The 14,889-nt window shown below is 37.0% G+C and overlaps 1 long non-coding RNA gene across 1 annotated transcript; it reads right to left on the reverse strand.

Annotated features, from left to right (window-relative positions):
• Window positions 1-7,908: 7,908 nt before the first annotated feature.
• Window positions 7,909-11,455, reverse strand: LOC139143113 (uncharacterized). Its single transcript, XR_011554531.1, has 3 exons — window positions 11,410-11,455; window positions 8,764-8,874; window positions 7,909-7,997 (listed from the first exon to the last, which is right to left on the reverse strand). It is a non-coding gene; the product is annotated as an uncharacterized lncRNA (long non-coding RNA).
• Window positions 11,456-14,889: the final 3,434 nt, after the last annotated feature.

The following is a 14,889-nucleotide window of genomic DNA, read 5'->3' on the forward strand; positions in this document are numbered from 1 at the left end:
TATGTTCTCATCAAGTCAATAAATTAAAAAAGAAAATAGCTCTCGTAAATGAATAAATGCAAATGAACACATACATACATACATACATACATACATACATACATACATACATACATACATACATACACACATACATAGATACATACATAGATACATACATAGATACATAGATACATAGATACATAGATACATACATACACACACATACATACATACATACATACATACATACATACATACATACATACATACATACATACATACATACATACATACATACATACATACATACATACATACATACATACATACATACATACATACATACATACACTATATGCATTTAACTATAAGCAATCAAGCAACATAGCTGAATTATTGTTCTTGATAAGGTGAATGCTGAAGTACATGACGGAAGGTATTACTGGAAGACACTGAGTTTAAAACGTATCGAATCTTTCGAATTATATTATCTTCTTCTCGCTGTGATAAAATGTGAGGTTTCTTTTGTCGTGGTATTCATCTGTAAAATATTTAACCCTTTAAGCGCCAAAGTGAATTTTTGTCACCTTTATAAATTTTTTTACCCCAGATAATATTTTCAGATTTTTACCGAAATTTTGATAAAAACTGGAACCAATAAAATCTGATGTCCATTTTGTCCAAAATTATTAAAAGGCTCACTGAAAAATTCATGAAAATAGGTAAAATGATGCAAGAAAATTTTGATGGGAAAATTACAGTACTCAAGGGGTTAATGCCGAAAAGGTAAGCCTATTGCTCTTGCAAGGTCGTGCAGCTTGCAAACGATATTATTATTTGTGTGATTCCAAACGAAATTCAAATTACAATTGGCGTTTACAAACAAAGTGGTTCAGATGAGAAAGTATGGAGTAACATAAAGTTATTGCGTAACGTTTTCGGTATTTGCTCAAAGTCAGTGCAGATTTGACTTGTAGTCACGCGTTCTGGTGTAAGTGAACTGTGGAACACAATAGACGAGTTGACAGAAAATTCAATCTCAACCGCTTAAAGTAAACGGAATCATTTCACCAAACTTATGTTTTATGACATTATCTGATCTAATTTCCCTGAATGAATGAATGAATGAATGAATGAACAAATAAAGTATATTTGTGTTTGTTTTTAGTAAACTTTGTTTATGCGTATGCATGTTGTGTCTGTCGGCCGGTCGGTCGGTATGTATGTATGTATGTATGTATGTATGTATGTATGTATGTATGTATGTATGTATGTACGCACCATACCTCTTTGTGGTGCAGTTTTGTTGTAGAGTCGATGGATCCATTTTCTTAATAGAACCAGAGTCTGAATATAGCATAACTGATACAACAGGAGAGTTCACTTTCCTCACTCGTTTCCACGCAGTGATCGATGTTACCCATTGTCTTTGTTCGTATCTGATTACACAGATTATTAAAATATTCAGAAAGAATGATAACTTTTCACAAAAACTATAGACACCATGTTTGCCAGGATTCTGTCAGCGTGTGGCATCGCCTATGATCACTTCAGCACATAAACGTTAATGGGATCATGACAATGAAAGCGTCTGTTGTGCCAGAGACGCGTTTGTTTTCAGAAAGCACGATGCGCATTGATATAGACAAAGATATCTCGTAATCTACCAGAATGACTAATTTTCGCTATTTTCTTCAATTTTTTTCTGAAAAAGATCCACCCAAAGTCGAATTTGCGACGAATGACCAAAGTATCAATGCCCCAAAAAGCCGAAAAAATATGCATTTCTTCTCATTCAACAATATCTAAAATGCATATTGGTACAATTGAATGATACTACAATAGTACATTCAGGATATAGAAAATCCTATCATGAACTGAAGATTGAAGACACGCTCTGATGAGTGACAATACTACATTCAAATACTTACTGTTGGGCATCATCAACTGGCAACAGTTCTCCAAGATTTTCATAAACGTACACGATTGCTACATTTATTCCTGGGGACACAAGAAAAGAAGACTTAAACTATGAATGTAGAAGAATTTTTTGATTCGACAATATCCAGCCTTCTTCGCAAACTAGCAGATTTGTGATGTTACAGCATCTTTGAGACCGTCTTGGAGTCACGCCTTTTCAAATGACAATCCGCCGTTTAGGTTAAACCGTCATAGCACCTATCTATCCCAAAATTCATTGTTGTTCATTAACAGTCACGTGAATGATAAAAAAGTTTTCCAGACACCTCTGAATCAATATAGGAACTCATGGACTATATCCGTCCAACATTTAAGCATTAGGGCTTTTTTCAAAAAGTATGGTCTAAAATTATTGTTTCCTTAAAATAGCGACATTTCAATCCATCTAATGTGCTCAGTACAGTAACAACAAACCGGAGTACTATTCCCATCACGACAACTTAATAATCGAGAATGATATGGAAAAGTTCATTGCATGGCGCACTCTAATAGCAGGTATCTAGACTTCTATATGGACTTCAATAACTGAATAAACACTCGACCAGGGCTCACTATGATTTTTTGAACACAGAAGTTAAAAGACAAACAACTACAGTCAATAAATTCTCGATCGAAGTTCCAAAGTACTGTATCAAACCACCGAGAGAAGACATCAAAGTCCTATTGTTAATCAGCACTTTTGTTGATCATACGAATTGAATTTTCTTGATATACTCCCCAAAGTCCGTTAGAACTTTTAGCAGTCTGCTTTCCGAAACAACACCCGGAATCTTGTTATCCCAGTAAATTGATTTCAAATCCTGCAACGAATGAAGTTACAAATGGCGCGAATATATCTAATCGAAGCACAGGTTAAGTCTAATACCGAGTATTTCCAGATTATACGGGCTGGCTTCTGTATATATTTAGATCCTAAGGGACCGTTCAGGTTTTTTTTTTTTTTGGGGGGGGGCAGCAAAATCCAGGGGGGTCATCGTAATTTAGGAATCCCCGAAGGGGGGGGTCATCGCTTTTTCACTGGTAGGAAAGGGGGGGGGGGGTCACCACATTTTCAAAACATAATACCTACAATAAAGTTCACTTTATGCCATGGCCATGATCGACCCTCTTTACTATCGGGCCGCCTTCGGCGGCCCACTATTATAAAGATACTTTATGTATTACCCATGACCTTCTTAACTGGCAGACGCCTTTGGCGGCCCACTCCAATTAGGTTTACTTCATGCAATGGCCATGATCGACCCTCTTTACAGGAATAAAGTGCGCCGCGTACCGGAGTTCAAACCATGCGGGTAAATTTGACATCTGGGTTTTGGTTATTTTTCGGGGGGGGGGGGTCATCAAATTTTTTTCGTCTGACAGGGGGGGGGGTTCATCTTTTTTTTTCACGAAATATGCAGGGGGGGGGTCTTATTTTTTTTGAACACCGGCGACAAGATTTTGCCGCCCCCCCCCCCAGGCCGTAAAAACTGAACGGTCCCTAATTATTAGAAAATTTTGAATTGTTGCAGTCGATTGGGAACAATCATCGATAGTCGTACATGTACCAAATATTGGACTCTCATGTTGGACTATAGAATTACTCACCTCCATCGTTTAATAATTTCAACGATGGCAGAACAGCGTAGCTCACAGGTGTCGAGTCAACACTCCCAGCTACTCTTGAACCATGTCCATGCTGGACTTGCAATGTCGCCATTCTTTTGTATCCGGTAGATAACAAGTATGCTTGATATTCTGGAAAATAATTTGTAGCTGCAGTATTCCAATAGGATGACAACAAATTTTAGATGTTTTGCAAACGAAAAGACTCCAAATAAATGAATTGCTTGTGATTTTTATTAAAATTAGAGAAAATATATCCGATTTGGTTATAGTGTTTCTGTTGTAAGTACGCTTACATATTATATCTGCAACTCTAATCACCTCAAGTTATAGCATTAGACAGTTCAATTTTTATTCCTCTGGACTACTTGACATAACACGTTATATAAACAGCACATACTCATCACGGCAGTCCAGTCACTAGCGTGCTAAACATGAATCATTGTACCGACCCTTTTTCAATGAAATTTTGTCGACCATGCTTTACTTATTGATAATGGTTCCTCAAGGATCCCCCACTCAAAATTAAGGCCATGATAATGGAACATGGACGAAGTCGGACGCATTTCCGTTTATCCCACCATATAATATTCAATGGTTTTTTGTCATGTGATATAGGCCTGTTGTCTTCTTTTCGGGAAAGCAAGAAAGGGAGATGAAAATGTATTTCAATCGAATACACTCTCAAGCCTCGGGACTAGAATTATATTATTTTGCTAAGTAAAATTTAGAGTACCATAAATTCTCGGCCGTAGCGTACTTTATCTTTAAAAAGTTCAAGTAGATATCTTAAACAGGACTGGTGTAAATGCCCTCTGTTGCCAACGTCTGTAGCCATTTTAGAATCTATGAAAGTAATCGCATTCCTGAAGATGCTTTTCCCGTATCATTGTACTGTTGAGATTGGCGCTAAATATTACCCATCCGAGTTCAAATGCCTCGAGGGGGTTTTTGTTGACTGTCGACGAATACATCATCGAAGCTGCGTGATGTCTTTGATGACGCCACCCGCGCCAACAAAACAGCGTGTCTCGATAGCGCGGGCTGCATGACATGCAAAACAATGATGACAGACTGGATTGGCTCAAAGTTCGTCACCTAATTAATATCGAAACAAAGTTGATTGAAGAAATACACCTAAGCACACTGTCGCGTTGGTGGTGAGGTGGTCGCGAAAGCAATATACTCCGTCAGGCTGTTGCCAAGATCGTAGAGTTAACGCGATGGACTACACAGTTACTGCCGAGAAAAGTCCGCGACTACGATCAGTTTTTGAATGAATGATTTTCTACTTCTCATTTAAGATCTAGGTTCTACTGACGGTAATCAGTCCGGCTTATGTCCATAGAGATGATAGTTGGGAAGACAAATCAGTGAACGTGAGTCGCCAACGTCATGAATAATTAACCGTGTAAGCCTAGGCTTATAGATTGCAAAGATTTCGGAATTTTTCGGCTAGATTTCACTCTTTATTTTTTTAACATTCGGTAGTTTTTAGATGTAAACATTACACAAGCAGTTCAGTACGGTCGAGATGGTGACCGACACAAGTGGTTAGAACATCGAAATTACTTCTTTGGATTGTTTTTCTGGCCAGGTACCGCCCCTAGGAATAAGGATTTGACCTTTTTAAATTTACAGTTATTTATATGTCGTCAAATATCGCCTATTTTCGGCCAAATTTTATTTAACCATCTGTAGTATGGAGAATTTTTCAAGCTTTGCAACGATGGGCAAACTGTTCTCGTCGGTCATAGGGGCACGATGGGGCACGATTTTTCCTATCAGTATATATTTCCTGGAGTGATTGACCCTTCGCTCAAAAAACACACGCCGCATTAAATCGCCGAAAAGTTAACCAAAAGTAGAAAAAAGAGAGCGAAAAACGTCCAATAATTCTTTGTTGAACATGGTCAAGGGGAAAGAAACTCAGAAAATTAAGACTTTTAGTACTGCCTTCAAGAGTTTGTATACTACATCAACATAAATTTCTGAAATGACGTGCGAAGTTTGTGTTTTGTGTTGCCTAAACAACATATTTTTACGAGACAGCAGAGTTACAACATTTAACGCTCGAACTCTGTCCAAAATGGCCTTTATACCACATTGTTAGAAAGACATATGTGTTGCAAAATAAGCTCAAGTGACAATGTCCCGTTTGTCAGTCAATTATGAACTGCATGGTGGAAAACTTGCAATTTAGACATTGTCTTTGAAATGAATAATACTCACTAATATTTGTATATGACAGGTTGATCGTACGATTGTGTTTACGGATGAAACGGCTTACTTCTGCATTAAACTTTTCGAACACCTCAAACATCATGGCCGTACCCTGTGGACACCTTTATTCTGAAAGAACAATTACAAAAAATAAACGGCCAGTACGAGAAGCTGTAATCTTAATTTGATGACCTTATTACAAAGTTTGTGCGTATGTCTGTTACAAGTTCTCTTTACCCTATCGATGGCCAATTGAATACCTCCTATTTTGAATTGTCATAACAACGTCCCCATGTACTATGTATAAGGGACACAGTAGCTCTTTGTGAGCTTTTATCATGATTTTTTATATCGACTGTCTTTTGGCTGTCTTGTTTGACATCTTGAAACATGCTGGAATACTGGTCAGCTGTGCACAATATTATACATTTTGTGAAACATATTGCGGCCTGTATCAAAAAAAGTTCCGTGCACAACTGTTACCATGCATGGCTGAACATACTATTGTTTATGCGTAAAGTTTGGACCTCATGCAAGCTTATTTAATGTGATCGTGTATATTGCATTAGCAAATGCTATTATACTCACCCAGTGAATATGTCGCCATCTATCCTCGTTTTCTTTATCGAGCAAGTAGTTGATAATTTTCACGAATTCCTATAGATAAGAATTTTATATTTTCATTTTTACTTGCTCTACTTAAATGTATATAAATGTATACCGGATAGTACAAATATCTGATAAAATATATGGGGGTCTAGAAGAGAGAATTACTTTGTCATCCATAAATAACAAAAACATAGCACAAACGTATACAGCAGGTAAAAACGCAAAGCATTAATTCAGCAGTGTTGACGACGTTTTTGCTACGTGTCATCGCATATTGCCTGGTGCCGTTGGCCTGAATTGATGACCAGAGCTTTTAAAGTCCCAATAGCTGCAAATGAGTAATAAATCGATCTCAAATGTCCTCAGTTTTCCCAAAAGTTTTCTTTGAATAAGACCCTTTAGAGACTTAAAAAGTGTATAACACTGTCATAAGTACCGAAAGTGGCATGTCAATGCAAATGTTTTAACATCATCTTAGATTTCCGCCATTAAATCATATGACTAAGAAAATAAAGATTACAACAGCAAAGTGTTGGCCATCGTGTGTTGTGCATTCAAGTAAATGGCATCATGCTTGTTTCTGGTATGATCATGATGTGTATGTGCAGAAATACAGTGTTTTTGTACTTTTCCGCGGGGTTGCCATTTTATGAGTTCTGCACCCGTTATTATTCACCATTTTAAGACATGTGCATATTGTCCAAATCATCGAGAAAAGATACTACTATACATATCCTTCACTTAGCACATTAATACGAACCTACTTTGCCTTGAAAATAAAATCATGATAATAATACATAAAATTCGCAGCTTTTGCGGCTTTAAATGTAATTTGCTATTAGGTTAAGAACTTCCTCCAGGGTATCAATTGTCAGAAACTTATTTGCACTGATCTACTCATAAAAGGCTAGGTACAATGATCCTATTTATGAGCTTCCACGATGACTAATGGAGGGATAGCAGACTTTTAGTCTAGCTACACCCTGTGAGTTCAAGGTCATGTGGCAATGTATACTCACAAAAGAGAAATCGATCTTGCTCTTGAGACTTCCGTGCAACGTGAGTGGGGTTTTCAGAAGAATCTTGTCAAGAATACTGGTCACTTTCAGAAGATCTCCTCCTTTTAAAGTCGTGTTGTCAATGGAAATGGCATTTGCAGTTTTGTTGACAATTTTTTCTGCTTGTTCACTGGTATTTATATTGTTGATCTATGAAGCATATTAAAAACATAACCTAATTTAAAAGAGATTTCCATCTTTTATTCCTTTAATGTCAGTAGTTGAACTAACAGATATTTTTGCGGTATTTTGTACTAAAAATCAGTGTTTACACCTAGCGAATCAAGTAATTGGCGCAAAAGGGCTAATTCCATAATTGTGGTCGTGTTTTCATGGTAGCATTTTCTAATAGACAATGATTAAAGTTTCAAACCTAAGAATTTAGCATTTTTTTTAAATTGAAGATAATTTATCAGTCAACTTTTGTCTTAAAAGTCTATCGTACCTCTTTCTCGATGTCATAATATGTCTTGTGGGTACAAAATGTGGTATCTGGGGCCATCCATTGTCCAAGTACACTGCAATTACGCATGGCGATTCCTGTGTCAAAGGAGTTAAGTGTCATTCAATCACACAAAGTAAAATATTGTTCATACCTTGGACAGGAACAAACAAACAAACGAAAGTTAAGAAATTATCAAAATGATGCCAAGGTACGAAAAACGAAACAGTATTATGTAATTACTCTCTCAGCACCCTATTCTTCGAATCTTTTATTTACTAAAAAAGCAAATTCTTACATCATTTACGTTTCAGCAGCATCAGTATTCTTTGTAAATAAACACATGATTTAAATCTTGTTCTTTATGACAGTAGACATGGTGAACTACTTCGCTTCATATGATCAGAAAATAAATGTTTGCAGAGGGAAAGCATCAAGCTAAATGCACTGAGATGAACAGCTTCCGCTTTACAGGCATAAAGGTAAGTTTAAACAATTAACCTTTTGTGAACTAAGCAAAGGTCAAGAGTACATTGTATTCTTTAAACCTAATACTGATGTGCTGCTTTGTAATTTATGTGTCAACAATATGAAGACATTGTCATACATAACAAAACCAAGCTAAAGATGACCAATCCAAGCCCTTCTCGGCAGAATACTAATCACTCTACTAAACAGATCTATTTTATTTACCTACGTGTGTAAAACCTCTATCACATGAGCAGTCCTAAAGACAACTGAACAAGCCAACAACAAGTGACTGCTTGTGAAAACTATCTTATTTAAAATACTGACTCTGCTATTTAGCGTTCTGCCTTCGGATTCTCTTGGTTGAATCAAAATAAAGTATAATCTTAAACGTACCGTGCGAGTCAGGGCGACAAGTATGCTGCGCCGTACAAGCTGCATCCGTCTTAGGCCAAGTCACGCCGTTATCAGGATCATACTCCGAAGAGCAATATGAATTCTCTGCACCTTATAAAGAAAGGTCTTTTTCAATATCCGAAAAAGTAATCATTGACGTCACTGCAGTGACGAGTAAATTATTTTTAATATGCGCTCGCACATTTATTATCTGAACGGCTTTCGTTACCTACGGCACGTCGATTATTTCAAAATTATTTTACATGTTTGTGAAGATCCAGGAAAAAAATCGCTGGGGTTAAAACTCAACGAAGATAAAAAATCGCCAGGGGTAAATAAAAACGGAGAGGGTACTGTGGTAGATAGAGAAAAATCGCCGGGGTAATAACAAAGGGGATACATCTAGAAAAAAATCTGGTATTGAAAAAACGAAAGGAGTGGGGGGTAACATCCAGAAATAAATCATTGGTGTAAAAACGGGGGGGGGGGGGGAGTTGTATTGTAGTGGTAGATCAAAGTCAGAAAAGTAGTTTTTCGTGTGCGGTCCCCATTGGGACCGCAAGTCGCCTGTTTGGCTACCGAGATTAGTAGGGCTGTTGTGGTGGGAGCCGTATAACGCCGGAAACACACAGCGTCGTACGCAGGGCTATACTCACACGCTCAATTTCGGAGAACTTCGAATGGCTGTAACTTTATCAAATCGAGTTCGATTTGCATGCGACTTGCATCGATCGAATTGCACTTATATCAACTTTCAAAAAACATTGTTCGGTACGAAATCTGATTTAACTGTAGTTGTTGAGGTACATTAAATAGGTCATAGGTCATTCAGAGTCATGCAAAAATATGCAAAAACATTGGGCGATAACTAGTGATATCTAACCGAAACGAAACCATGTAGCCTCTAGAGTCCCTGAGATACATTGAAATAGGTCAAATCTGTTCCAAGGTCACCAAAAATCTGTGGAAAAATTTATTTCATATTCCCACATATCTAACAGAACGAAACCTTTGGCTCTGTAGTTGCAAAGATATGTTGAAGTAGGTCAAAGGTCATCAAACATCATCAAAAAACTTTTTAAGTAATTATATATAACATCATCAATATCCAACAGAAACAAAACCTCCAAAAACTAGCTGAGATACATTGAAATAGGTCAAGGTAAAAGGTCATCTAAAGTCGTCCAAAAACTTTGGATAAATGTTTTGCCCTATGCTAACGTATAACTATTGGAACAAAACCCCTTGCTTGTAGTTGCTGAGAATCGTTGAAGTAGGTCAAAAGTCATGCAAGGTCTAACAAAAATATTTTGTTCGATAGACACCAATATTTAACAGGAATGAAACCTCATGCCCTGTACTTTCTGGGACACATTGAGATTGTATAAAAGTCGTCTAAGGCTATAAAAAGTGTAGAACATGTGTTATTGCATAAACACCAATATTTAACAGAAACGGAATTTTTAGCCCATGTAGTTGCTCAGATATATTTAAGTAGGCCAGAGGTCATCTAAGGCCATCAAAACAGTTTGGAAAACACTTGGTCCTACACTTACCAATACCTTACAATAGTTGAAAAGTATGGCCTCTGCATTTGCTTAAAATCGCTGAAGTGGGTAAAAGGTCATCCCAGCTCATCCAAAACCAAAACCTCTAGCTTTATTGATTAGACTACAATTACAATATACGTATGTTATGAATATAGTGCAACTTACATACGTCAGTTGTCATGAAAATACAGATTAAATACCTTTAAATTTTCCTCTCAAAAGTGACGTTTGATGACCTTGAAGTTATGTATTAAACGACACGGTAATGTGGTTCAAAAACCCTCTTAAAAGTCTTTTTCACACTAGTTTAGTTTCGTGCAAGTAAGGTGAATTTTGCATGATCGATTCGGTATAGAAATGAAAACAGTCACTTATAAATCTTCTTTCTTAAAAGAAGTAGATAAAGTGCCTTGGAATTTTGAGTTTGTAATCAAGTAGTATGGCCTATAAGTTTAAAAGTTTGTTATTGGTCAAGTTTTATGCAAATTAGGCAGAATAGACTACCTTGCTACAGATAATAGCCAGGTCACATTACCTACAACCTTTGTAGGGCAAGGTGCACGAGTTGTCATGAGACCCATAAGCCCAGCAAATCAAAAAGGTTGAATCCAGCTGTTTCAGAGAGTTAGCTTAACAGGCACGTCCCGCAGAAGAAAAGACAAAAGAAGAACACTAGAAAGTACAAAAGAGGGTGGAAGCCCGCACAGTGCTTTTAAATGAGGTCATTGATGTGAATAATGAAACATGACGGTTTTTATCGTATTATCCAACTCGAAAATTTACTTGTATTTGCAAATATGGAAAAGTCTGTAATTGGCGTGCATGAATTGGTATGAAAATGAAAAATGACACGAACATCTATTACTGACACACATCTTATATATCTTGTATTTTAGGTACTAGATCTAAGGAAAGGCTACTATTATAGAGGCTGCAGTGACAATTTTCGAATCATCCACTACTGTGCTTATAAATCAACAGAACACTTATTCAATGTTCCTCCGAACATAAAGTGCTATGTTGCATTATAAGTGAAGGATGGGGATTTTTGTCCTGGGTAAGGTGAATTTTAGAGAAATTAGAAAAATGTACTTACCACTACATTCCGTTGTTAAAACTTCTGGAATGCAGGATGCAGAAGCCATGTTTACCATCCCTTTTATAATCCGGTATACATCTGCATTCGTATCCGCCATCGTGTTTATTGAAGCAAACTTCATTTCTGTTCTCAAAGTCACAGTTATCAGTTTCCTCTGCGCAGTCGTCGATATCTAAGGCAGAGAAAATTATTAACTGACCAGGCTTTGTGCATATATCTTGTGTGTCATAAAACGGAGTCTAGCATACCAATTAATATTGAGCATCAGACACCTTTTACACTTTCAATAATTTGTAATAACAGTAAAAAAGTTATTGCCATATTTAAGGTAGAACGCACCTCGGGGACAGACATTCGGACTCTCAAACTTTTACAATTCTCTTCTGATATACCACATGTTGGGGTTCATTTTAAAGCTCTTGGTGAAAGAAAACTTTTTACCGGCTCAGTTTTTCGAAATTCGAAAATTTTTATTTTTCTCCATAGAGTTAACACAAGGATGGCGGCCATTTTGAATTTCTAATATCGGTAAATCTTGGGTAATTTGTTTCTCTAGTACCAAAATTTGCACGGTGACCCCAATTTTTATTTTTGATTTTGAAAGAGAATGATTGAAAGATTGCTTGAGGAAAGTTAGAGCAAAAGTTTAAGTCTTTCACTTTCGAGGTGCATACTACCTTAAGTCCAGTTGTATTTGATTTGTGGAGAAAATAGAAAATGTTTGAAGATGCTCAACAAACCATTTGTCTGGCTAAATGTTTTTTATTATATTAATACAATCAGACAAATCTGTGAACGAACATTCAACGAATTTATATCTTGACTATCCGACTGACAAATTCACCATTTCTACAACTTCTAACCCTATAATTTTAGACATGGGGCTAAATGTTACACAACAGGTCGCAATTAATCTTATAATACAATTTTAAGGAAGAATGCACTTTTGGGACAGATGTTTGGACTCTCAAACGTCTTTATCTGCTACTTGTGGGGTGGGGTTCATTCTAAAGCTCTTGGTGTGATTAAAACATTTACCGTTTTTGGTTTTTTGAAAATTTTATTCGTGTCCATAGAGTTAACACAGGGATAGCGGCCATTTTGAATTTCAAATATTGGTAAATCTTTGGTAATTGGTTTCTCCAGTTTCACTAGAGTGAATATGAAGTAAAAAACCTCTGCAATAGGTACAGCTAAATCAAGCCCATTGCGTCACCGAACCGTGTTCAAATTTTCAAAGATCATTGCCTACATCCCATTCACTATTCATTTTAGCCTCATAAACATGCGTTCTCAATTCCACATCTACTATTACGGCATAATACTCTACGCGAAACAGTTTCCATTTTTGTCTAACCATGCTCCAGTCATACAAGACCAGTTGAACCGCATTCCCATCCTTCTTTTAATTTGCAAGGGTTTTTGTTCACTCCCTTTTTGTACTACAACAATACTGTAGACGTTCAACGAAATCGTGGATTCAAGATCAATACTGCAAATCGAATATAATAGCAGAGAGTATGCGGGATCCTGTCCAAGTTTATTAAGGTAGAACGCGCCTCGGGGACAGATATTCGGACTCTAAAAACCTTTCAAATTCTTTTCTGATCTTCTGCTGGGGGGTCATTTTAAAGCTCTTGATGTAAGAAATCTTTTCACCGTCTAAGTTTTTCGAAATTCGATTTTTTTTCCTCAACAGAGTTAACAAGGGATGGTGGCCATTTTGAATTTCAAATATCGGTACATCTTGGATTATTTGTTTCTCTAGTATCAAAATTTGCATGGTGAACCCCGATTTTTATTATTGATTTTGAAAGAGAGTGGTTTAAAGATTGCTTAAGGAAAGTTTGAGCAAAGTTTAAGTCTTTCACTTTCGAGGCGCGAACTACCTTAAATCAGACGCGTATCTTAGGGAAGTGAAATATTGCATGTAGATTCTACTGTAATGCTACCCTAAAACACTGCAGTAGTTGTATCTGACCAACCTATGCAATCGGGGATTTCGTGGTTAAATGTTCCATCTTTGCAGATCAATGTAACATTGGCTGTAGGTCTGAATCCGTCCTCACAAGTAATGAAACCAGAATCGTTGTGTAACATGTACAGGACTGGTTCAGTATACTCCTCGATAGGTGGTTCAAACACAAGGCAAGGACCTGTAATGAAGTTAACTTTCTTGTTATTTTTCTAACTTGATATTTTCGGTGACGAACATGTCATTTTACATGGAACTATGATCTTTGTCTCATTTCATTCTGAAGCACGACAATAGCCTGTTGATAATCTGAGAAGGCAGACTTTGGTAACATCCGTAAAAATGTGTTTTTTTTCACATGCACTTAGTTATGTTAGATTTTCAGTAGGAATAGGAAATAATGATATGCTTTTTAATATCCTAGGAACCAGAATCCGGGACACACTTAAACAACAGTGGAGAGTAACTTTTCAGGGAAATCAAAATCAACATTATGCACATATTGACAATATAAGAATTTATTAGAACCACAACTTATGAAATGCAACGACAAGTTTATATTCGCATTTGCATGTTTTCGGCGTTAAACTATGCCGCTGACCATTAAAGGAGGGCGACACGTCATCGACTCCACACAGACAATTACACGATTTGTGAGCAAGGTGTTAATGATGAATACCATTTCCTTCTAATATGCTCATATTTTGATTTTATAAAAACTCTGTTACCACAGGAAGTTATTGTGGAACCGAACTTTCATAAGTTTGAGACACTGTGTACAGAAAATCCAACAATCCTGCTGCATCTTGGTCACTTTGTTTATTAAGCGTTTACACTTAGAGCAACAGTCATTAATGTGACAAGGCATCTACCTGCCATTGACCGTAAGAATATCTTTGTCTTCCAAACTTCTTTCACAGAGGTTGATTTTTCTCTCTGTTATCCCTTTTTGAGTTTTTATCTCTGCATAAGCTTATGTAACACTTTGTCTCACTATAATCAGTCCAGGTCATTTCCAAAATTGGCAGCGCTATACCATAATATGTTTTGCCTATCATTAGCCAATCAGGGCCAGCGCGCCATCAGTAAAAATTGTATTTCCTGGCAACCTCCACAAGCATCCATGGTTACGTACGCCAGAGTGTGTTGAACTCTACCTTGCTATAAACTCCTCCGCTGCACCATTCACATAACTTTTTCGTGTAGTGTCGTAGATCCGTATCAAAAATGTTGTCAGTTGTGAAAAGGGGGTTTTGCCAAGACACTTTGCATTGCACATTTCATTGGAATACGGATGTCGTTTGTGAAATAACAATTAATCGCGCCCTATTTTGTCATAATCGTACCCTTTTAGTCTGCGTCGGACAACCACAGCTTAGGTATCATTTTAAAGCTCTGAACTCGCTCTTCTGGCAAAATGTCATACGCGTACCTACACTAATAACCTTGAAAATGACGAACATTTACAAAATGATTCACGCACGGCACTTTAGAGATATCCG

The sequence above is a fragment of the Ptychodera flava genome, chromosome 11 (assembly GCF_041260155.1).
Source record: "Ptychodera flava strain L36383 chromosome 11, AS_Pfla_20210202, whole genome shotgun sequence".
Lineage (NCBI taxonomy): Eukaryota > Metazoa > Hemichordata > Enteropneusta > Ptychoderidae > Ptychodera > Ptychodera flava.